This window comes from Cricetulus griseus, chromosome 2 (genome assembly GCF_003668045.3).
Source record: "Cricetulus griseus strain 17A/GY chromosome 2, alternate assembly CriGri-PICRH-1.0, whole genome shotgun sequence".
NCBI lineage: Eukaryota > Metazoa > Chordata > Mammalia > Rodentia > Cricetidae > Cricetulus > Cricetulus griseus.
The window spans coordinates 273,585,530-273,612,195 of NC_048595.1; the positions used below are offsets into that span (position 1 = coordinate 273,585,530).

The following is a 26,666-nucleotide window of genomic DNA, read 5'->3' on the forward strand; positions in this document are numbered from 1 at the left end:
TGTACAGGAACAAGATTTCTGAAATAAAAACATTCCCATCATTTAATTTTCTCACAATACTTCTTTTGCCACACTGAAGTAAATTTATTTGTATTAAGCGACTTGTAAATGAAAGCATTGATGAGTAAATTGTTTTACTTGTAGTTTTGTCACTATACATCCCAACAGTACATAATTACTCTTTATTCAAGATTTTAGTAATTGACTCAGGTTAGAGTTTTTCCCATAAGTTGCTTATATAAAATACTTTTCTAAATGAACTTCAAACTTTTCTTAAAATATCACACACATACACAGAACAACTAGGCAGTATAACAAATGATTACAAAGTAACACCCACGAATGGAATAATTATGAATGAACAGACCATTGCATGAATATTAGTTCTTCTTCCAGAACACTTTCTAAGAGCACTAGATTCTCCATATAGAGACAGTCAGTCATACCTCTTAACTACAATATCTCATTTCCTGCTTCTAGATCTTATAGGGACCTTTATATAACTGCATGTTTTCTATCTACCTTTTTGCTGATACCATTATTTTGAGTTTAAAACCCAGTGTTTGTAACAATGGTTTATCACCTTCAGGTAGTATTTAGTTGTCTTACGAGAACACCATTAAATGGACTTTTCTTAGGTAAGTTTCTAATTGATATTAAAAATGGATATATGACACACTACTATTCACAGACATGTGAAGAATTCCTTAAGTCACCCATCTGAGACTTAAGTACTTTATATAGCTAAATCAAAACCATGTCAACATGAAAGTATGTTACTTGGTCAATGTGACATATAAAATTAGTTTTTCTTTACTGATATGATCTATGAAGAAGGGATCATGTTTAAATATTAACAATATCCATGAATAATTGTTGATATTTTCCTTTATGTAAACTTTTATTATAGAGATGAATGAAAACATCTACAAAATAGTCTTATCAGACATAGAAAATTTCTGTTTATATGTTTAGTCACACTACTGTAAGACAAGAAATTTTGTATATAATATCAATAGGAAAAATGTTCCTAGTTCTACAAAAATTCATGATTCAAAGAGCTGTCTTGGGTTTTGACATGAAGTACAGACAACAGAGGATATGCACAATGCAAAGTTTGTTTTTAAGTTTTTGTAATTCTTTCTCTCACACAGTAAGTAGTCCAGTACCAAGAAGAGGAACTATGGAAAGTAAGCTACTGCTGATTAATGAAACTTTCCTGCTGGTTATTGCTTACAGAATATATAGAGTTTTAGACTCAAACACTGTTTCCATGGAAACAGGGCACTCAGACTTCTCAAATGGAAATATGTTTAATTTTTACATTTTTGTAAATATTTATGCAGCTTAAGACAGTAATTAAAGAAATGGAGGTTAGTTATTTCCTGACAGCAAGAAAGAGGTGATTTGAAAGCCCATGGGCTAATATATTTAAATAGTCATTAGTGGCAAACTATGTCCTAAACACAGTTAATGTTTTCTTGCATGATTTTTGCTTAATATTGGTCTACAAGTATATTATATACTCCAAGGAAAATATATTTGGTAATAAAACTTTGTTGTGGTAAATATGAAATTAAAGCTAACGTATAATATCTTATAGGTTACTCCTCAATAAACCAATAAGGAGGTAAAATGAATGATCTTCTGTGAATATTAGTAACTGACAACCTGTAATGTGGGTGGTTTATCTAGTATGCTGTTCTATGTCTCTTATTTATACAGAGTACAATACAAGCAATTCCTTTGCTTAAATACTTAGAAAACATCTATATTGTAGTATTCTGGTGTCTTTAACCAAAATAAATAACTAGTCATAATTTACTATCATAATCCATTTTCCTGAATAATAAATACTTCAAAATTTACATAATTTAAAGTGAGGAAATATATTGTAATATTATATCTTATATGGCATTTGCGTTAACAAAGTGCTCTACCAGTATGTTTGTATTCCAACGTTTGGGATACAGAACAGGAAGATCAAGGCAGAAATTCAAGGCAATCCTCACCTACATTGCAAATACGAGGCTACTCTGTGATATTTGAGACATTATCTAATAATAATAATAAATAAAACTAAACTTCAATTTTTATTCCATATATTGTATTATCACACATATACTTTATAGTTGGAATCCCACAAAATTCTATGATGTCCGTGCTTTAGTGAGTCTATTTTAATAAATAACACAATATTGATTATGGGAAATATGTATCAAAAGTATCTGGCCTGAGAATGTTAAGACTATGGCTCCAGCAACTTTGCTAGTGCCATTGTAAGTCATTCAGATACTCTGAATACTGTATCTTGTTAAATCTTTGCATTGAATATTTGTTTAATCTGTGTTATAGGAAATCCACCTACATACAATGCTTCTAAATTAGTTTTTCTAGGATGTGATTGCATGGCTGGGTCTTTTGGTGATGAGCTAATTCAAGATATATGGGAGAATGATACAAGAGTGCCACAAGTTAAAAGTCAGACAAAGCAGAGTTGGGTAAAGGCTAGCCTGAGATCCTTAGGGAGAAATTACCTCAAAAAAGAAAGGAGGAAAGGGAGGGAGGGAGGGAGGAGGGAGGGAGGGAGGGAGGAAAATTGAAATGATGATTTATTTCAGACATTTGGAGCTTCTTTTGGTAGTTTAATGTACTATAGTAGAATATCATATCTCATCTCTCTCTCTCTCTCTAACTTATATGTAAGATATTTCTAACTTATATGTAAGATACACAAGGCTAAGACATATGATGAAGTGTGTTTCTAGTGTGTTTTCAGAGAAGGATTATCTTCCACCCTTCCACCCTGTCAGGTGTCTTGCTTATCACTTTATCTTCAGTTTTCTGTCTTTTCTTAGACAAAATCTAGTCCTCAAGCTGAGCAAAAAATAGATATGGAATTATTAATTGTTGAAAATATAAAAACAAGCACAATTTCCACAATATGTTTTCCACTGTCGTATCTTTGATATTTTTGTAGAATGTCCATTTCGGACTCATTTTTATAATACTGCAAAAAAGTGGACAAAATAAAATGGAGAATGGGGATGATTCTCACTGCAATCAAACTAACATGGCATTCACAGAAATCCATTGTACTGCAGAGAAAACAAAACAAAACAAAAAGAACAATAAAGCATGAATTGTAAAAATGTTCAGCTCAGTTGTAATCCCTGATCAAGATTTCAGTACTATAATTCATGAAGTTACAGTACTGGCTGTATTACATTCCCTTGGTAGTGTGCTGAATGTTTGCAAATTTTCCTGTTTTACACTTCCCTGAAATCATTAGCACATTTTCATTTTAGAAGCCATGCTAAACTCAGCACTAGAGCCAATCATTTGAGGAAATGAAAGTGAGGGATAAGATTCTTTTTAATTGCTGTGGAGCTCAACTGGGAAAATGATCCATCAGTATACTTTCTTGAACAAAAGAGTCCATGTAATTAAGTTGGTCCAATGTAGGGATACAGAAAGGACAAGATGCAGATGTTCCTTCAGGAGTAATTACTCCAAAGAACACAGGGGAAGCTGTGTGAGCATAAAAATGTTGCATAGTCAAACCTTGAGGGGAAATAAGAGAGAACATAGATTAAGAACAACTGAAAGGGACATTTCTACAAATTGGAGGGCAAAGGATATACCATAGAAGTAACTAAATATTTTTAACTAGATTTGAATTTTTAACCATTTTATTTGTATTCTTTTACCAGCATGTATTTATATGACATCAAGATCCTGTATTATTGTAAAAGAATCAACTGCTCAAATCACACCCATGTTTAAATGATAAAGCCCTTGATGGACAAGTTTATATCTTATAATTTTGCATAATTCTAGGTGACACTTTAATATATGAAAATTAAACAGAATCACTTAAAGATATTTCATAGATTTCCCATTAGGTCACCTACTGTATCATTTTTATGAAGTTTTTGGTCAAATTCATTAGCAAAAACTACTCACTGCCGGAAGATAGATGGGTTTAATTCCTGTCTCTAAATTATGCATACTATGGGAAGGTATAAGCTTATGTTAGTATTCTGGGAATGTTGTACCAGGAAATCTACAACTAAAATTTTTTTTCGCTTTTATACTAATTTATTTATTTTGATGTATATTATTGTTTTTACCACATATGTTTATATTTGCATGTCATGTGTGTGCTTGTGGTAGTCAAAAGTTAGCATTAAATCCATTGGAAGTGGAATTATAAATGGTTGTGACTTACCATGTGGGTGCTGGGAACCACACCCAGGTAGTTTATAAGACAAATATGTACTCTTAACTGCTGAGCTAGCCCTCTATTTCCTAAAACCGTATTTTATTTTATAAGTATCAGATACTGGCTTAATAATTGTCTGAATCATGTAAGTTGTTATCATATTTTAATATTAATGTGAGTTTTTCCCTCTGCATATGTTAACTAAATCAAGGAATAGCGAGATTGTCCATGGTGATCTGATGTCAACTTCCAGTGCTTTGGAACATCTGAGTACTCACAGTGTTATGACAACAGTTTGAGACATCAAACCTAAGGGACAGTGTTGTTATCAGAACAACTACACGAGAAGCTAGAACCCCTTTGTCAGTGAAATCAGTGAATATTCTAAATATGATGCTTATATTTTTAAAATTGGATAAATAAAAAGTTATCCAATAAATAAATGGTTTCTCCAGACTAGTTATTAAAAGCACATCAAGGGGAGCCTGTGGCCAAAGATAGAGTATGTCTTTCCTCATCCCAGTGTTGACATCATACAATGCTCTCACTTCAAAGTATATGGGAAATATTTTACACTTGAACCAAGTGTGAGTGACAAACAACACTGAAACCTGGACTAAGATTGCCCTATAATAAGTTCCAATATAGAACTGATTATATGGTTTCTTATCATTACAGAAGAATTAAAAGATTTTTTAAAGGAATGTTATAAATGCAGTCCTGGGAATACCATATATGTGTATATAGCAAAGTAGTAGTTGTGGGTGTTACATCCAAAAACAAGGCAAGGAATGAGTGGCTGTTATGCAGTGTGAAAGACAAATATGGGCTATTTATCTCTGGCTCTGTAGCATTCCCAACTTCCCACAGTCGAGATGGATGCGCATTCTAGAAACTTAATTTAGATGTGAATCATTTTTCAGGGACCTTCAGTTCACACTGTCTAAAGAGAAAAACAATTAGTGAAAGGGCAGATAAATTTTTACATGCAAAGCAATGAAATTGGATGCTGCTCTCATTTCTACCTAAAAATTAGTTCAAAATATGTGAAGGACTTAATTGAGAACTAGAACTATAAACTTTTAGAAGAAAACATAAGGTTTAAACTTCATTACCTAGGACAGGGTAGAAAGTTTTTAGCTGGTTACCAAAAGTATGAAGAACAAGAAAAACTCAGAAAAAGTGCTCAAAATTCTATTATGTACTGTATAATCAGTGGAGGTGGTGGAGAGATGGCTCAGCAATTAAGAGAACTTAGTATATAGCAGAGGACCCTAGTTCAGTTTCTAGTACTGCATGAGGGCTCACATCCTTCCATATCTCCAGTTCCAGTTGATCCAGTGCCGTCTCTTGCTTCAATGGGCACGAGGCACATTTGTAGTACAAAGACATACATGGGGAAAAACAAACACATGAATAAAATAAAAATATTTTTAAAAGTCAAAGTATTCATGAGTAGCATTATTCATAAGAGAAAATGTTGAAATAGTACAAATGTCTATTATTCAAGAACAAATAAATACTTTTTCTATGCCCACACGCTAATATTATTTTCAGTGAACACATTGTTATTCTATGTTATTCTATACACTTGTAGTTCTCTAGTAAAACCTACCCCAACTTATAGTAAAATGTCTGTTTCTAGGATAATCACACTACTAATTTCAATCTTTGTTTTCTTATATGGGATTAATTGAGTATACTTAGACATTTCCTTAAAATAATTCAGGGGGCTACAAGATGGTTATACCATTACATAATTCTACCATAATGTGTTGACAGCCAAGTCTTAGATAGCACATTTCAACTCTTTTCAATATGTAAAATTAGCTTTCTATTTGATTGCTATCCAACAGGTATTCAGAGTATAAGTAGACGACATCATATGCACTGAAGTTGACTCAAAAGCAGAACTCCTTAGAAAGAACTTCTTAGAAACAAAGTGGGAAAAGAGAATTTCTGTAAGTGAAAATGGTTCAAAAGTCAGATTAAGTGCCCATTATAAGTAATACTGTGGCTATTTAAAAAGCTGAATGTAACCCAAAACCCTTTGAAATCTAGGCAACTAATTTTTATTTGTCAAAACTTGGAAGCAGAATTCTGATGCATCCATTTGATTACTGTTTTAAAGATGGAGATAGCAGCTTTGCCTCTGTCTTCTGATTATGTTGAAAAGAAAGGAAACACAGGAGTAAGAAGGTATTGTGGGAATTCAACAGTAAACTCAATAATGTTCCTGTGTTCTGCAAGTGCTTAAGAGTTATAAGTGCTATAGAAAGAATGATTCTGTATTTAACAAGAGTAACAAGAGTTTGGTGATCTTAAAATAACAGTGAACAAATAAATGATGTTTTCAATACAGTAAATTTAATTGTTCTTGCCATTTTACCTGAGCCTGATGTTTGATAAAGGTCTCATCCAATAAATTGTTAAATAAGAAGCACAGGGTAATGAAATGAAACCATTGAAAAGGAAACAAAGGAGACCCTAGAATCAAAACACACAGATTACTGTACTGTAAATATGGAATTTACAATTAATGTTTTTATGTCAGACTCTATTATTCCGTTGCTTCAATTATTTTATAGTATTTTGTTTTTTAAAACTGGAGTAAATTTGTCTGTAAATGAAACCAAAGCTCTTTAACAACAAAAAGAAAACAGTTATCTCCTCTCTTTCATGTGAATTGTCTTTAGATAATGATGTCATTAGGCAGTTTTGCCAAGATAATGATTTGGATTTATTTGCTTTTATTTTCATGTTGCTGTGAATGACACTTCTGTTTATTGGCTGAATATGAGGTGCCATCTCCTCACAAAGTTTTATTGACATTTGCATTTGATGAGACTTAGACAAAGGAGTAAAACATAGCTAAATGTGAATGACTCACCAACACTTTTAGGACACAGTTTTGTTGATGACTTGACTCTGCATTTTTTAATAGTTGCTATATGCATAGGGATAATGTAATCTAAATTACTTATTCAAATGTAGTTTTCAAATGTCACTCCTACAAGATAAGAAACAGAAGCTTGATTTACAAAATATCAGTAAATATGTTAAAAATGAGACAGTAATTTCTTGCTTTAACTGTTTCCTTAAATTTAATTTTATTTTCTCATGTATATATGTGTATGGTACATGTGCACATATGCATGTCGGCTTTCCTGTGGAGGCCAAGGTTAATGTCAGGGGCCTTCCTAGATTACTTGTCACCTTATTCATTAAGTCTTGGTCTATCAGTAGAACTCAGAGCTCACTGATGCAGTAGGTCTAGTACTGGCTTTTCCTGCTGATCCTCTGCTTTTGTCTTCTGTGTACTGGAATTAAAGGAGGATCCCACATGCACCTAACCTGTATGTATGTGGCTTATGGGAAAATGAAACCTAGTCTTTCTTCTTGTGAAGAACACTTTAGCTATTAAATCTTTCTAGAATCATTTCCTTCTTTTTAATTTGTATTTTATTTCATCTTTATACATTTTATTTAAATTGGGACCAATCTTATTTTACATATCAATCCCAGTTCCCTCTCCCTCCCACCCACCCATTCCCCTCATTGACCCCGAATCCCACTCCCCAGGGAGGGTGAGGCCTTCCATGAGGGATCACCAAAGTTTGTCAAGTGTTTTGGGGTAGACCCTAGAGCCCCCCCCCCCTGTATCTAGGCTAACAGAATATCCCTCCATGGGGAATGTGCAAATCAGTATGGTGGTTTCTCCTGAAAATGAGAATCAGACTACCTCAAGATGCAGCAATTCCACTCTTAGGCATATACCCAACTGAAGAATGGATGGAGAAAATGTGGTACATTTACACAATGGAGTACTACTTTGTTTGGAAAAAAAACAAACCAACAACAATTAAAAAAACAATGCAATCTTGAAATTTGCAGGCAAATGGATGGAACTAGAAGAAACCATCCCGAGTGCTGTAACTCTATCACAAAAAGACAAAGATGGAATGTACTCACTCATATTTGGATATTAGACATAGAGCAAAGGATTAACAGCCTACCAGACTACAATCCACACGTCCAGAGAAGCTAGGAAAGAAAGAAGACCCTAAAAGAGACATACGTGGTCCCGGAAGAAGGGGAAAGGGACAAGAACTACTGAACAAAATGGGAGTGTTGTGGGGGGGAGAGGGAGGAGAATCCTTTTCTTTTAAAAATGATGTACATGCAAAGGGAAGAAGAGGAAGGATGCAGAGGTCATGAGAGAGCAGAAAGGTTGAGTCAGGTGAAGAATAGAAGAAAGGCTATGTGATAGGTAATATTTTAGTTGGGAGGGGTGGTAGGGGAGGATGGGAGGGAGAAGGAAACTGAGATTGTCATGTAAATCAATCTTATTTCTAATTCAAATAAAAATGATTTTAAAATGACATACAAAATTTAAAAATTAATAACTTAATTGAAAGAAAATAAAGAAAACCTAAAGATGCTGCCTTAGTTAGAGGTACTATTGTTGTGATGATACACCATGGCTGCAAGCAAGTTGAGGAGAAAAGGGTTTATTTGACTTACACTTCACATCAATGAAGGAAAATCAGGACAGTAACTCAAACAGGGAAGGAACCTGGGTCAGGATTTGATGCAGTGGCCATGAAAGGGAACTGCTTACCTGCTTGCCCCCCATTGCTTGCTCAACCTGCTTTCTTATAGAACCCAGGATCAATAACTCAGAAGTGTCACCACACACAATGTGCTCAGCCTGTCCAAATAAATCACTAATTGAGAAAATGCCTTACAGGATAACCTACAGCACTGACTTATGGAGACATTTTCTCAATTGAAACTCCTCCACTCTAATAACTCTCTTACTTGTGTCAACATGACATGAAACTAGCCAGTACACAAAGAATATCCATATGTATTAACATGCTCAGGTAATTTGACCAGCACAGAGGTGGTGTTTGGGAATCACCACCAATATATTTATTTTAAAATTTGTTAGCTAGGTATGATTATCATTGATGCACAAACATACTTCTCATTCCAATGTTTGCTTCCGTGACATACAGTTTAGATATATTGGTGGAGTGGCAGTAAATATCATATATATATATATATATATATATATATATATATATATATATATATATATATATATTTAAACCACTTTGAGATATAAGGGCATTTTTCAAGTCAATGATCATTTAGATTTAGCCATATATTGTTCTTTTTACTTCTATGTATATAGTCATACTTTAGTTTGGCTGAAGAATGTCCTCTTATATTTTACTTTGTATGCTGGCTGTTGATAAATATTACTTGAATGCAATGTCTTCATTTCTCCTCATTGTTGAAGCATCTTTTCACTGTTTATAGAAAGTAGATTGATAACTGCATTATTCCATCAATTTGAAGATATGGTGTTGTCATCTGCTGGGTACTGCTTAAACTAGATTTCTACATATTTATCTTTCTTTAGGTTGGCAATACATCCTGAATCTTTGGTTGATATATTCATTCAATTTTACAATTTTCTTAGACATTATCCTTCAAGGTGGCAGGTTTACATCCTGTTCTTATTTTCAGTTTTATCATTCACAGTGTGGTATCTGTAGGCTATGTTATGTTTGTATTTGACACAGGCTACCTTCCTTCCACTTTTAAAACTATGTGCTTAATGTGTTTCTTCTAATGGACAATTGTCACAACAATTTTAAAGAGATATGACACAGGAATACTAGAAATGCATACCTTACTCCTGATCGAAGTAGAATTATTCCCAAGTTTTTTCAATTTCCTTGGTATTTCACCTACAATTTTCCATTATTAAATATCATGCTCTAGAAAATGATCATACACATATTGTCTGAAAGAATTAAATGAACATATTTGGACAGAAAGCATCTTCTAATAAATTTATCAATGCTTATGGAAATATATTAAGCAAATTATATTATAATGTGTTTTTCTTCAACTGTTATTCATACTCTGTTCTGGGTTTTTAATTCTATAAGAAGCGATTTTGGATAGCCAACTCTTTCCCCTGAATATATCTAAACACATAGTTCAAATGATTTGTATATCCTTCACTTAGACATTTTATAACCTTATTTATGAGTACTATACAATATTGAATTTATATTTTTATTCCTGTGCATTGCTCTGGTTTGTTTTCAATGAGTAATTAAGTCGCTATTACACTAAAAGAAGAGTGCATTCCCTGTGCTATCCGTATTTGTTGCTAATTGTAAATTTAATTCACCTATTAATCATGACAATATTTAAATAATCTGAGTCTTTGTATGAAGATCACATTTTAGCAGTTTCATTGATCTATTATTTATATACAGTCACCTGTTTCAACTTCAAAATTTTATAAATACAATCTAGTGATACATTCATCTTACTTAATGCTATGCTGTGGCAATATACCAATTTTGCTGAGTTTTGACCATTTTAGGTGCACACATCAGATCATTTATTTATTTATTTATTTATTTATTTATCTATAGCCTTTTAAGTTATGTTTAATATGTTTGACTACTTTGAAAGGAAATACTAAAAGTAATAAGAACTTCACAGTAAAGGCTTTGTGCAATGTGTCTTTCATATATAGTTTCCATACATTTGGTTCTAGAATATACTTAGGTCAGGTTTGCAGCTTATGTTTCACATAGGATAAACCATTTGTTCCAAACTATTGTGAACAAAGACTACACTTTCCCTGTTAATTTTATTTGGCAAGTGTAAAAACAGTTGGACACATTTATTCTACCTAGAGTCTTTCTCCTAAATCATTTCTATTTCACACGTCAATGAGATGCTGTATTGATTAATGAGGCTGTCTAGTAAATCTGATATAAAACATAGCCTATGGTCTCAAAATTATTATATTTAAACTAAATTATACTTCTTTTGTTTATTGAACTTTTGTACATATTTTTAAAAAATCATGCCATGGTCCCACCTTCAATAACCTATTGGTATTTTGACTTAGACCATTTTTGATCTATGTTTGTTGTAAGAATCTGCACCTTAACAATATTAAGACTTGCACCAATGCATAAATTTCTCCACTATTTAGTCATCTTTACATCTCTCAGCAGTGCTTTTAGTTTCAATGCAAAGAATTTGAGTGATGTTTTCAGTCATATTAGTATTTAGAGTGTGCTTTATACATACAGTTCTAAATATTATTAAGAGTGTGGCTTAAATATAAGTACAGTGCAATCACCCTTATCCATGATTTTGATATTCATGGTTAATTCTGAAATTTCTAAAGGAAATAGTCTCAGGAATGAGCAATTAAATTTTAAACTACACACTATTTGGATGACACAATTAAAAGTAGTGCAGTCCTAGTCAACACACCCAATAGCTTTTAAGAATATTCATATTCTATATATCAGTGACTTGATCATCAGCTGTCTTGTCAGACCCGCTCTGGGTTCAGCACACATTAAAATGTATATGGCATCTCAGTACTAATAAACAGAATTATGTGTTATTCATAACTTCAAGAATCCATGGTCAGTCATATAATATATTCATCATGACATTAATTGAAAATTATTTTAATTTTTTGTCAAATTTGATTATTCCTTGTTAGGATATAGATGTTCAAGTAATTGATGATTAGTGGAGCACTCCTTTAAATGTATTGATTCAGATTTCCTCCTTTGATGTGAACAGAAATGCTAAGTTTTTTCTACAGAAAAACAGATTTTTCTAGAGAGTACTATGTGTAGTCTCTCCTTTTGTGATTCTGCCTTGTAAAAGTAAATAGTGATGATAAGATTTCATGTGGACACTCAGGATAGTTTCACCATCCCCAAATCTTTCATTTGATCACATTTATTTTCTGTAGGAAAAATTGCTCCTCACATGTCCAGGTTTCAAAGTTTTGTCACATTTAAGGAGTCACTTTAAATATAGCAAAGATAGACTTAAAAGTTCTTAAGTCAAAAGAAAACAAAAGAAAAAAAGGAAGAAATGACAAATAGAAAGAGCAAGAGAGAGAAAGGAACAGCAGCAAATAACAGGTGCCAAACTTTGTTTTCTAAAAAGGTAAAAGGTAGTACTTTTATTTTGTAGAAAGACATATCTAAACTACAGGCAGAAACCTAAGTATCTATTTTCTGAATGGTTTAAGTCTACTGATGTGCATGCAAATCCCAGGAGAATCTTCAATATTTTAATTGGCTCTAAAGATATTCATGAATGTGAGAGTAAGAAAGCTAGAAAGATCCACAAAATGTTTTAATGAATATGTTCATGACACCAATTATGAGCATAGCTTTTACTTGCCATGTCCCTTGTAGGTTATAAATGTTTAAATATTTAAATTATTATTAGATGGTTTTAAGCAATTAGATCAGTTACCCTTTAAAATAAAAGTATTTTGTCAAACATAAAATTATAAACTAAATTTGATAAAGTTTGTGGGTACAATGCCCTCCTGGTGGAGCAGTCTAAGGGTCGGTTAGTTGACAACAATCAGAGGTACATAGTCTGAGATCAAGAGTTATGTGGCAGAGAGAAATAAGAAAATTTATCTAGGGAAAGAATAATAATAATACATTGTTAGAACTAAGGCACCACTGCCTTTTGTCACTTAAATTTGATAAATTACCCCTCCCCAACTGGAGGACTCTGCTACAATATTCATAGCTAGAGAAATAGACCAGGCCCATTGTCACACAAGGAACCAAGAGTGTCCAAAAATAAAGCACTGAACTCCATACACTGATGAATTTTGGATTTGTTTTGATTGTGACTATATCCTTGTTTTTCCCTCTTGATAAGAGTATATGAAACCTATTGTTCATTTTACAGGAATCCATAACTGAGACATTTTGGCATTTTAGAGCATCTGGAAGTTTATTAACATTTTGGAATTTTAAAGAGACTTTGGATATTTTTGAGAAAATTTGAATGCTTTAGATAAACTTTGAAATACAAATGAGACTTTGATGCTTAAAAGAGACTAAGCTTTTAAACTCTTTGAAATTTTAAAGACTGGGATTTCTAAAAGTCAAAGTATTTTATATTGTGATATTTATTTAGTATCAGTTCTTGGTAATGAACAATAGAAAAAAGATTACAACTGAACCGTAATATGTTTCTGTGTCAAGCTGACATGGGGCCAGTTTTGCTGTTTTGGGTTTTTTGTTTTCTCAATTTAAAACAAAGCTAGATATATTTGGTGAGATATATCTTCAGTGAGAAAATTCCTCAGTAAGATTGGCCTGTAGTTGAATCTGTGGAAAGTTGCCTCAATTAATGACTGATGTGTGTGGGCTCAACTGTCTGTGGATGGTCCTACCTCTGGACCCATGACTCTGGTTGGTATAACAAAGCAAACTGAGAAAGCCATTGAGAGCAAGGCAATAAGAAGCATTCTCCCATGGTTCTGCTTCTGTCTCTTCCTCCAGGCTTCTCACTTGTATTTCTTCTCTGAGTTCTATGATATGCTATCATCAGGACATGTATGTAGAAATAAATCCTGTCCTCTACAGAATTTTGTTTTTTTGTCATGGTGTTCTATCACAACAGTAGAAACCCCAACTATGACAAACACTAAATAATATTGAAATGAAAGCATAAAATATTAGAAAGATACCTGGTTCAGTCTTATTCTATAAAACTTTCATTTCTATTAAACAGGTGTTTGAATAAATTTAACCATTTTGCATTTTCTGCAAGTATAATGTTCTCCAATTATCTCTTCATCTACAGACTCAGATTAAATATTTCAGCAGTGTTACAATCACTGTGTTCATGACTTTATTAAATATTCTACTTGATTCTAAAGCTCAGGTGTTCTTTAATGCACTTGTCTTCTTTTCAATGTGCTCTACTTAAAATTGTACTAATTTGCAAATTACTATAAAATCAATAAGTTAGTTATTATAGATAAATTAATTCTTCTGGCTCTTTATTTTATTATTTTAGAAATTATATTCTGTTTTGTTTATTTGGTTTAGATTTTAATCTTGGAAACTCTGAACAAGTATTTAATATTTTAATGTTATATATATCCCACACATTTATGTAAAGGTGCTATAGATCTTAGAACAAAAACTTTCAGTGGAATTGTGTTTTGAAAGTAGGAGCAAAGGGTCAAGATTATGATGGGGATACCCACAGAACAGCTGACCTGAACTAGTGGGAGCTCACTAACTCAGGACTGACAGCTGGGCAACCTGAAGAAGGCCAAATCAGGCCCCCTGAATGTGGTTGACAGTTAGGTGGCGTGGGCAGTTTGTGGGGACACTAACAGGGGAACCAGTATTTATCCTTAGTGCATGAACTCACTTTTTGGAGCCTATTCCCTATGGAGAGGTGCCTTGCTCAGCCTAGATACAGTGGGGAGGTCCTTGTTCCTGCCTCAGGTGATGGACTGTTGATTCCCCATGGGAGGACTCCCCTCTCTGAGGCGTGGATAGGGGGTGGGGTGGGGAGATGGTAGGAGGAGCAGAAGGATAGGAGGAAGAGGGAACTGGGATTAGTATGTAAAGTAAGATTGTTTTAAAAATAAAAGGCAAAATAGATGAAGGGAAATAAAAAGTGTGTTAAGTAGAAAAAAAGAAAGAAAGAAGACAGTAGGAGCACTGAGTAAGCTGTGAGGCAAATTAACTCTCTTTTTAGGTTATCCTCTCCACCGTTGCCTGGATTGTCAGATCTTGTCATCCTTGTAGAGGATAACCTAAAAGCCCTCCCCCTAAAATGAGATTGATGACTTCTCTTTATGCCATCCTAGAGCCCTCATCCAGTGGCTGATGGAAGCAGAGACAGACATCCACAGATATACAATGAGCCGAAATCGGGAATTTAGTTGAAGAGAGGGAGGAATGAAGAATGAAGGGGTCTGTACCAGGTTGGAGAAACCCACAGAAACAGTTGACCTGAACAAGGGAGAGCACATCGACCCCAGATGCTGTTGGGGAGGCCAGTACAAGACTGATCCAGACCCCTGAACATGGATGTCAATAAGGAGGCCTCTGCACTCCAGGGAGCCTCTGGTGGTGGATTAGTATTTTTCCCTGGTGCAAGAAGGGACTTTGAGAGCCCATCCCATATGAAGGGCTACACTCTGTCCCTGTACACATGGAGAAGGGCCCAGGACCAGCATAGGAAGACTTGGTGGACTTTGCAGAGCCCCAGTTGAGGGCCCTACCCTGCCTGGGGAGTGGTGGGTGGATGGGGTGGGGGGTAGACTGGGGGTGGGGGAGGAGGGTTGAGGGTGAGGGGAGGGAGAGGGAGAAGGGACTTGAAATAAGCTTGTTCCCTAACTAGAACTAACAAAATAATAAAAAAAAATTAACTCTCTTTTGACTTTTCTAAAAACAGTGATTCCAAATATTATTAACCAAATAAATTACAATATAACTTATGAGGGAATTTCAAACAAAAGCCAAATATAGTAGTCTGTGCTATGCACTATTATTCCATTCTTCTAAAAGAGCAAAGCAAAATAGGATTCCATGTAGAATTAATTAGTAACAATATTGCAAGGAAAAGTCAATTTATTCCTTCAACCATGGCATACTTCTGTCAAGCCTCTATTCATTCTCATAAAAGATTATAGGGAAGATGAAACAATGATGATATGCTTATTCATTACCCTGAAAAGCCCATTTCAGTAAAATGGATATCTAATCAAGTAATACACAGAGTTGCTGTAATACACTTCCATGATTTGTGAGGGGAATTTACTGGTTTTTATATGAACTATAGACTTATTTTGCTCAATATTTTAATGGAAACTTTTGTTTATATCGAATTTATGATAAAAAACAACCACACAATATTTATAGCTCAGTTTAAATTGGTTTGTGGCAGACAGCCTGATGGAATTTCTCTTAAATTCTCACCAAATTACCCATAAAGGCAAAATTGAGGTGAGATCTTCCATTTTACCCCAAACAAAAGATGGCCAAGCCCACCACCTGCCTAGAATAAGATCTTAAAAGAAGCTTTAAATTCACTGAGGATAAATTTAGTGGTATAAATTGATGGACTGTCATGTGACATGAGCAGATTTGTCCTGGGTGAGGAAACAAAAGCCATTAGCTGCACTTCCCCTTTTTTTGTCTTTGGTGAATAAAACCTGGGCACAGAGTGAAAGTATCTGCCCATGACCCTCCCCCATCTAGTGGAAGAAGTGCCTAGAAATAACTGGTTGCAATCAAATGTTAAGATATCTGACTGTGATCCAGGCTTCCCCTTTATTTAGAAAGATAAGTAAGTAGAAATAAACCAGGACACTAAACATGCTAAGATATATTTCAAATGTTTGCTGAAAATAAAGGCAGACTTCATTTTTAAACTTACAAGGCTTTAAGTAGTTGAAGACTGTGATAGTTAGGATTTCTATTCCTGTGAATAGACACCATGACTATTGCAACTATTATAAAGAAAACATTTAATTCGGGCTGGCTTGCAATTTCAAAGGTTTAGTTCATTATCTTCATGCAGGTAGACATGGTGCCAGAGAGGAGCTGTTTTTCTGACACAAGGAACTGTTAATAAAAACAAAAACAAACACAATAGATTAACAATCTATTTAGAAGTTAGCATAGTCTCATAAACCAAAAAAATGTATGCCAAAAAAAAGGAAAAAGAAAACTCTAGCAAAGCGAGGATAGTGAGAAAAGTAAGCAGGGCTGTAAAATACAGAGGTACAATCAGCCTGAAAGACTAAGTCAGAAATGCTGGAGTGGCATATCAGAGTAATAGAAAATCAATCCAGAAGCCTTTAAAATATAGAGCAATGGGTATAAGGGTAAAGGTACTGAAAAAGACTTAACACAGCAGACATCTAGGAGGAAAAAAAAACACTTCAAGACAATATTAAGCTTTTACCAAGAAAGAAAAGTAAAACTTTTTTGAACATGGAAGGCAGTGTGACATAAAATAAAATAGCTTAAGCCTTGCAAGAAAATTTCCTAATTAGTTCTTACCAAGTTCCATAGTGAAAGAAAAATTAATTAAAAAGAAAATACTATTTACTGAAAACCTAATTGAGTATTCTAGCATCAAACACCTAAGAGTTGTCAGGTAGTTACTAAAAAAGAATCACAACAGTCTGACCCTAAACATGTCATCTCTACCAGCTGCATAGATCTGAATGTTAAGAATTGTTGAAGAGCATTGAAGAGGTAATTGTGACTCTACAAATGAATGTTTGACCACATCTCTTTTGTAGAACTCCAATGATACACACAGTCTTTTCCTCTCACATTTTAAATACATTAACAACCAATAAGTTACACTTGATGAAACCCATCTAGCAAAGTCCTAACTATTATTTAAAATCAGTAAACTAGATAGGAATATAAGAGTACATATCCTTTCAGATTTAATTAAATCTACAAAATATATATTATAACTACATGAATGAATATACAAAAATAGTTCCAGATATAAGACTTTTAGTTCAATGATGGTAAAGTTCTAGCAAAGTTGTATATAGAATTATACTTACATGTCTAAGTTTAAAGATGTATGGAATGTAAGAGAAGATGTAATTTACAAAATATAAATAACATTTTGCATAGACTGCAATTTCAGAGCACAAAGCAATTAACGGTAGGATTTAATAATAGAAGATTAAACTTAATCCTCCAACAACTTTTACATCTAAATGGGTCTGTGAATATATTCAATCAGAATAAATTGACTGTGCATTAGTGGGCAATCTTAAAGTAATTTAACAAACATTATGGAAAGCTAGAAAAATTACACCTTTTGACCACATATTCTTTTCATAAATATATTGACTTCCTAAACACATTTGAATAGGTGCTGTATAAGACAACATTCTATATTTTCCTGTTCTATGCCATGTCACAAAGTCCAGAGCAACTTTTGCCTGACCCAGAAGAAGAAGAAGAAGAAGAAGAAGAAGAAGAAGAAGAAGAAGAAGAAGAAGAAGAAGAGAGAGAGAGAGAGAGAGAGAGAGAGAGAGAGAGAGAGAGAGAGAGAATACTGCGTGTGGTGGTTTGGATAAAAATGGCCCCCATAGGCTCATATATTTGAGTGCATGATCTTCAGGGAGTGGCACAACTTGAGTAGGATTAGGAAGTATGGCTTTGTTGGAGAAGGAGTAACATTGTTAGAGGAAGTTTGTCATTGGGTTTTAAAAAGCCCAAAACAATTCTAATGTCACTCTCTTCCTTCTGCCTGCAGATCTGGATTTGAACTCTGTTATGATTCTGTTTGCCCAAACGCTGCCATGCTTCCCACTATGCTGACAATAAACTTGAGCTGAACCTCTAAGCAAGTCCCAATTAATTGTTTTCCTTTATAAAAGTTGTCATGGTCATAGTATCCCTTCATAACAGTAGAACACTAAGACACTGAGCCTTCCTTCAAAATTGGAACTGAAAAACAAGGGACTTGCATATTAGAAACTCAGAGCCAATATCAGACGGCTATTTAGGATGTTGAGTTTATTTTCTTAAAATTCACAGATATAAAGAGGTCCAAGATTTTTAGGCAGGGACATAATATTAAATAAAACCCGTGGCCTTTTCATTTCAGGAAAGAAGCAAGACATGCATCAGTGTTGATCCATGTATCATTGCAATTATTGAAATCTGTTTAATTGCAAAAATCTATCTGTATATTCAATAATAAGTCATTAATAAGTATAATGTTACATAACTGATTGACCTCATAAAGTCATTCGACTTTTCAAATCAAACATGTTTTCCCCCATAAATCAAGAGAGTTAGTGATAACTTTCCTTTTGGTTTGTGATTAAAAACCTTTTTCTCTTTTTAAGGTCATATGAATGACATGACATAATAAATAGGCTGTAAATATCAACACAATGGAAATATTTTGTTTTATTACAAATTTGATTGTTGTTAAAATATTTCATTGCATTTAAATGACACAAACTGTTACTCATATTATCTATGAATGAATGTCTTTAGAAAATTTAGATGTGACTTTCAGGAAGAGAGTAAATTTTGAGTTGAAAGAATAGACCATATACATCAAAATAAACCAAAAATAAATATTATAGAAATCATAATCCAAACTTAAGTTAATGAATAAAACTTACATTTGGGATGTATTGGCTATCTTGGTCCTGAGAATTCCAACTGCAGAGCTTCATATTCCATAATGAAACTAGCCAACCTGCTAGACACCCACATATAGTCTTTCTTTAGTAGAGTCAGGTTCCTAGGGCTTTCGAGGTGGATCTGGAACTCAAGTGGGCCTAGAGTCTAGACCTGGAAATGTCATTCTTAGTAATTGCCCATGAGTATGGGCAAATATTTGTATTCAAAGGGAAGCCCAGTGCTTATGTTCTTGTTTGAGGGAGATAACATTAGACTGACCTTGCCATCCTTTTCATGGACATTTATTATTCTTTTGTTCAACCCAAACTTCACCCGGGCATCATTGCTCTTAAATACCTTAGTTGTTGTGAAGTTATGATTATACATGTGTTGAGATTATCCAAGCTGATATTTCTATGAGGGCAATTGTATGCAAATTTCTGCAACTTTGCTCATATTATTCTGAATTAATGTTCCCCATGTAGGAGGCTTGATAATCACAGATATAGTGATGATAGGAGGTAGAACATAGATAATGGAGTGTTGTATTGAAAATGCTTGCAGAAAAATATTCTGACGGGGCTGGAGAGACGGCTTTGCTTGGTATTCCAGAGGACCTGGGTTTAATTCTCAGCACCCATACGACAGCTCACAATTGCCTATAACTCTACCTCCAGCGTACCCAACACTCTTATGCAGACACACATACCAACAAAATACCAATGCATATAAAATAAAAACAAATAAACCATTTAAAATTATTCTGGTAAATATTCTAATAGGGTTCTTCATTTTTCCAATAGGCCCTAAGGAGTAGTTTTTAATATTTTAATATTTTTCTAATCATAACTACCAAGATGAGCATAGTGCCAAATGTCATGGCAAAGATACATGTAATCTCTGTTAAATGAAGGCACAATTTTCAAAATTCAGAACTGAAAGGAAGCATCCCCTAAGACCTTTAAATGTATACCTAAGAAAAAGAGACCAAGATTCACCCTAAATATGTGCCTATTAACAGTTCTCTTCACAATGCTAACATTGATTTCTGGAAAAATACCAGTCATTCCCATTCAAATATCAAGATAAGAAAAATTAACGTTGACTATCTTCTCACTAACTGGATTCTTTAAGTTCTTCAGAGAAGTTACATTAATGGATGGAAAAAAGTAATACAATTATCTCTTTTGAAAGAAAAACAGCAAATATGAACATTTCAGGATTAAGGAACTCTTGCTTTACAATGCAACAACCATACTCAATATTGGTGAAAAAAAGTTAATGTGCCTTTTAAATATTGTTATATGATCTATATTTATTGTCCAAATAGAACAATTAATTCAAGTTAGAAAAAAATGCTTGTGACAAATCAATAGATATATTCTGTTGTATTCATCATTGAGAAGAATATCACTGTTCTTTCATCAGTTTTTTATTTCTAAACAACTACTTTCATTTATGTGTCATTTTGACTTGGAGGGTCGTCTTTCATCAATGAAATGAGGTCTACAATTTAGAATGCATTTTAAATGCCCTCAGCCCTGACATCTATTGAGTCTTTTCATTTAAGAAATGAGCTAGCCAGTTGCAAGTCTAATGACAACTAAAATAAATAGGTGTTGAAAGCTTATAAGTTCATGCCAGCCTAGAACTTGAGAGCTGGCTTTCTTTTATGTGAAAATACCATTCTGATCCATAAGTGTAGATAAATATTATTAAAGCAGATATTGCTCATCTATATATCTAAAATCTTTATTATTTGAAAATGTGATATGTAACTGATTTTAGTTTTTCTGCTTCATTTATTACAGTAGGATGCTGAGTTTAAAAGATTAATTTTAAATTTTTATTTCATTGGAGAAAAAAAGATTGAGAAAATGTATCTGGAAATATTAAAAGGAATTATAGTGACAAAGCCCTCAGTCAATCATGTACTACTTTTGCTTAATGTGGGAAATCATAGATTTTTCTCGTCTTGCTGCCTTGAGAGGCATGCATCATAGGTTTTTTTCAAGATCATGGCTCCTTGGGTACCATGTGCCTTTCTGTTTCTGTAAAAAGAGGCACTCTTTCAGGCAATGAAGCACTCATAGCACTTGTGTATCTCTGTGTTCCCTAGAAGTCAATGAACTATATAGAAGTTTGACAGAACAATTAGTCTTAGACATTAATCTTATGGACCTTGTACAGCTCACACATATCATTATATATTTGCAACTACCATATTATTGATCCTGACAACAACCATTGTATTAGGCTTACAATAAGGGTGTAAAATGTCTGATTGTGTGCAATAAACTTGTCACAGTCTCAGTTGTGCTGTGGCCCTCTTATCTTGGCCTGGATTTAATTCCCATTGACCAAATCAGGTAACCCTGGCTTGGTAAGTAAAGGTGGGTGCTCATAATTTTCCTTATTCTACTCTATATTTAATTCTACATATATTCTTGAAAATACATGATCTTTGGATAATACCATACTGAGAAGTGATAGAAAACTGTCAGTCATTTCCCATGACAAAGGACTTTATGCTAAAGACTGTCTGTTTGACACAGGTTGAGTCCAAAGATCTAGAATTACATTTAGTATATCTGATTTGTGGAGGACAGTTCTGTGTTGAGGCTTTCTATTGGTGTCGTCAACCTATAATGCATCACTTCTTTATAAAGATATAGAAAATCTCAAGTCTATTCCATTGGTCTACCTGTCTATTTTTGTGCCAATACCAAGCTATTTTCAGGACTATAGCTCTGTAATAGAGCTTGAAGTCAGGGATTGTGATGCCTCCAGAAGTTCCTTTATGGTACAGGGTTGTTTTGGCTATCCTGAGTCTTTTGCTTTTCCATATAAAGTTGAGAATTGTTCTTACAAGGTCTGTGAATAATTGTGTTGGGATTTTGATGGGGATTGCACTGATTCTGTAGATTGCTTTTGGCAAGATTTCCACTTTTACTATGTTGATGCTACCTATCCAAGAACATGGGAGATAACCCACACACCTACAAACACTTGATTTTTGACAAAGAAGGTAAATTTATACCATGTAATAAAGAAAGCATCTTCAACAAATGGTGCTGGCATAACTGGATGCTGGAATGTAGAAGACTGCAAATAGATCCATGTCTATTGCCATGCACAAAACTTAAGTCCAAATGGATCAGAGACCTCAACATCAATCCAGACACAATGAACCTATTAGAAGACAATGTGTGAAGTACACTTGAATTAATTGGAACAGGAGACTGCTTCCTGAATATTACACCAGTAGCACAGACACTGAGATCAACAATTGATAAATGGCACCTCTTGAAACTGAGAAGCATCTGTAAGGCTAAGGACGTAGTCAGTAAGACAAAATGACAGCCCACAGACTGGGAAATATATTCATCAACTCCATATCTTACAAAGGGCTGATATCCAAAATAGACAAAGAATTCAAGAAGCAAGTCTCCAAAACAACAAACAATACAATTAAAAAATAGGGTACAGAACTAAATAAACAATTCTCAATAGAGGAATCTAAAATGGCTGAAAGGCACATAAGAAAGTGTTCAACATCCTTAAACATCAGGGAAATGCAAATCAAAACATCTCTGAGATACCATCTTACTCCTGTTAGAATGGCTAAAATCAAATGATAGTTTATGCTGGAGAGGATGTGGAGAAAGAGGAACACTCCTCCACTGGTGGTGGTAGTGCCAACTTGTACAGCCACTTTAGAAATCACTATGGCAACTCCTCAGGAAAATGGGAATCAGTCTACCACAAGATCCAGTAATCCCACTCTTAGGCATATACCCAAAAGAAGAACATTTATACAACAACGACATCTGTTCAACAATGTTCCTAGCAGCACTATTTGTAATAGCCAGTAACTGGAAGCAACCTAGATGCCCCTCAACTGAAGAATGGATACAGAAAAAGTGGTACATTTACACAATGGAGTACTACTCAGCAGACAAAAATGGATTCTTGAAATTTGCAGGAAAATGGATGGAACTTGAAGAAACCATTCTGAGCGAGGTAACCCAATCACAAAAAGACAAATGTGGTATGTACTCACTCATATGTGGATTTTAGACATAGAGCAAAGGATTATCAGCCTACAATCCACAGTGCCAGAGAAGCTGGTAAACAAGGAGGACCCTAAGAGACATATACATGGTCCCCTGGAGAAAGGGAGAAGTGGAGGGCTGAGGAGGACATGAGGGAGCAGAAAGGCTGAGTCCAGGGAGGAACAGAAGAAAATAAAAAGGAGATACCATAATAGAGGGAGACATTTTAGGTTTACGGAGAAACCAAGCCCTAGGGAAAGGTCTGGAGATCTACAAAGATGACACCAATTAACCAATTAAGCCACAGAGGAGAGGTTACCTTAAATGCCCTCCGCTGATAATGAGATTGATGACTGTCTTATATGCCATCCTTTAGCACTCATCCAGCAGCTGGTCTATATAGAAGCAGACACCAACAGCTAATCACTGAACTGAACTGGGATCCAGTTGCAGAGAAGAAAGAATGATGACCAATGGGTCCATACCAGGCTGGTGAAACCCATAGAAACAACTGACCTGAGCAACGGAGAGCTCTTGGTCCCCAGACTGATATCTGTAATACCAGCATGGGACTGATCCAGAACCCAGGAACATGGGTTTCCATGAGGAGACTTCGGAAATCTATGGGATCTCCTGTAGTAGTCCAGTACTTATCCCTAGCATAGGTGTGGACTTTGGGGGGACCCAATCTACATAGAAGGATACTCGTTGAGCCAAGACACAGGGGGTGGGCCTAGGCCCTATCCCAAAGATATGATAGACTATGATGACCCCCTATGGAAGGCCTCACCCTCCCCGGAGAACAGAAAGGATGTGTAATAGGTAGGGTTTTAGTTGAGGGGGTGGTGGTAGGGGAGGCGGGGAGGGAGTGGGAACTGGGATTGACATGTAAAACAATATTGTTTTTAATTCAAATAAAAAGATTAAAAAAAGAAAAGAACATCTCTCTATCTCAAATATATGTGATTCTTTCCTTAGCCTTGTGTAGTGCAAGAGCCTTCTCTCTTCTCTGTCATGCATGCATTTACTTCCATGTAGTAGTCTTATATCTAACCACACAGTCAACAATATGGTACTTCTGCATATTTATCTTTGCATAGGAAGATTACTGACTTTCAGTATTCCTGAGACAAAATGCTTAATTCAGAATAAGCCTTTTTAAAAGTTTGTTTATTTGTTTCTCTGCTTAAAACATGCCTCCTGGAACATAGCCAAGAATGACCATGAAATTCTATTCCTCCTGCCTCTGCTTCCTGAGTGTTTATACTTTAGTCATTTGTCTCCACATGAATAAGCCACTCTTATGGAAAAAATCCTTTAGCAAAGGACCATCAGATAAAACAGCAATATATAGTCAATCACAGAAAGTCTTGCTAACATTCCCTCATCTCTGTTTCCCAAAATAATAAAAAAGAAGCTCTCAAAAACTTAGAAGTCAAAGTATATTTCCAGCTCCAAAGTCATCTTGAATTCTCTGTATATACTTTCAAATGTTTATACAATTACATGTTCCTTGGATTGAAAATACTCATAAATATAATTTTAAGATAATCTATTCTGTGTAGGGACATTTAACATAATCTCATGCTTGAAGTGTAAATGCCAATGGAGAATTGAGAGATTTTTTTCCTCTTTGTAAAATAGCACTCAATCAAAGATTTGTATTCAAAACTTGAGTTGCCTTTTTATGATACTATTGTCAGCTTGGTAACATTTATTCTGTTTATATTGTATTGCATTTTGCTTTCTCTATCCTTCATAGGTTATACTTTTTCATATAATTTTGTTGTTTAAAAGGTAAAATTACATAAATCATGTACTTCAAATCATTTTATTCTCAAGTCTAGGCTACTCATTAGTTTCTATACTATTCCATTGTTTTATTTGGTGAAATTTGATTTACTATACATTTGTCTGTTCAGTTATTTGCTTTGGTCACAGGAGCTTCTTATGCAGCCTATGTGTTGGGAGCTCACTAAGTCAGGCACCAAAGAGACAGTTCTTCACCAGCCTCCAGAGTGCTGTCAACTCAATAGTTTGTCTTCATTATGGAGAAGGCATACTCATTTGACTTTTTCCCATAACAATATTTCGTACAACTAATTCTAGGTTTCATCTTACACATGTCTGAATGGCTAAGGTTTAAAAGTAAAATAACAGCAGAGGATAGTGAGGATTAAAGGAAAGGATCCCTTTTGCCATTACTGGTGGGAGTCCAAATGGAATAGTCACAAATCAGTGAGGATGCTCCTCAGAAATCGGAAAGTAGATTCAACAGAAGACTCAGCTCTACCACTGTAGGACATGTGCCCAAAGACTCCATGCCTCACTATGAAAAAAACATTTGACTACACATCTGTGTTTGTTCCTGCACTATTCACAATTGCTGGGAAACAGAAACATCCCATAATAGCCCCATTTCCCTCTTTTTGCCTTCTTTACTTTTTATTGATTCTTTTTTTTATTAGTTTAAATTAGGAACAAGCTTGCTTCAAATGTCAATCCCTTCCCCCTCTCCCTCCCCTCCCCCCAACATCCCTCCTGTCCCTAGCCACCCCCCCTCCACTCCCCAGGCAGGGTAAGGCCCTCAAAAGGGGCTCCCCAAAGTCTGCCACATCATCCTGGGCCAGGCCTAGGCCCTTCCCCATGTGTCTAGGTCAAGAGAGCATCCCTTCACATGAGATGGACTCTCAAAATCCCTTCTTTTGTTTAAGACCTTACATATTTAATACAGTGAGTTACCCCTGTACAAAAAGAAAAAAAATAAGTTCAACATTTCTAGACCAATATGGCTATTAATTTTTGTACAATGCCAACTCAACACAGTTGAGTGGGATACAGGGATACTTTTTTCCAAAGTTGACAGACCAGCTAAAGTTTCCAAAAATTCAAATTTTATATATATATATATATATATATATATATATATAGAGAGAGAGAGAGAGAGAGAGAGAGAGAGAGAGAGAGACCAATAATGGCAGTATGTTATGCATCAATAGCAGCAACAGCTTTTCCAGGTTCTGCAGTCATTTGAACAAAATTGTAAAGATATCCAGCACTCTCCATTTAAAAAAAATAGTAAAAAACAAAATCCCAGAAAAACAGCACAGTTCTGTTACTCTTGTGGTACCTGGCACCATTTTTTTTAAAAAAAACATTAGCTTCTCAATCATCATCTGGGAGGAAACCATTCTGAGCAACATCATTAAAAATAGCTCTGATAAAGCATGTTCACTACTATGTATCATAAAGCAGGTCTACATGTGAGTGAGTACATATCATGTTTGTCTTTTTGTGATTGGGTTACCTCGCTCAGAATGGTTGCTTCGAGTTCCATCAATTTTCCTGGAAATTTTA

At 34.6% G+C, this 26,666-nt stretch overlaps 1 long non-coding RNA gene across 1 annotated transcript; it reads right to left on the minus strand.

The window, feature by feature from the left end:
• Positions 1 to 3,674: 3,674 nt before the first annotated feature.
• LOC107980041 lies at positions 3,675 to 26,663 on the minus strand. The gene is made up of 4 exons (XR_003482636.2): positions 26,617 to 26,663; positions 16,514 to 16,701; positions 6,615 to 6,712; positions 3,675 to 5,578 (listed from the first exon to the last, which is right to left on the minus strand). It is a non-coding gene; the product is annotated as an uncharacterized LOC107980041 (long non-coding RNA).
• Positions 26,664 to 26,666: the final 3 nt, after the last annotated feature.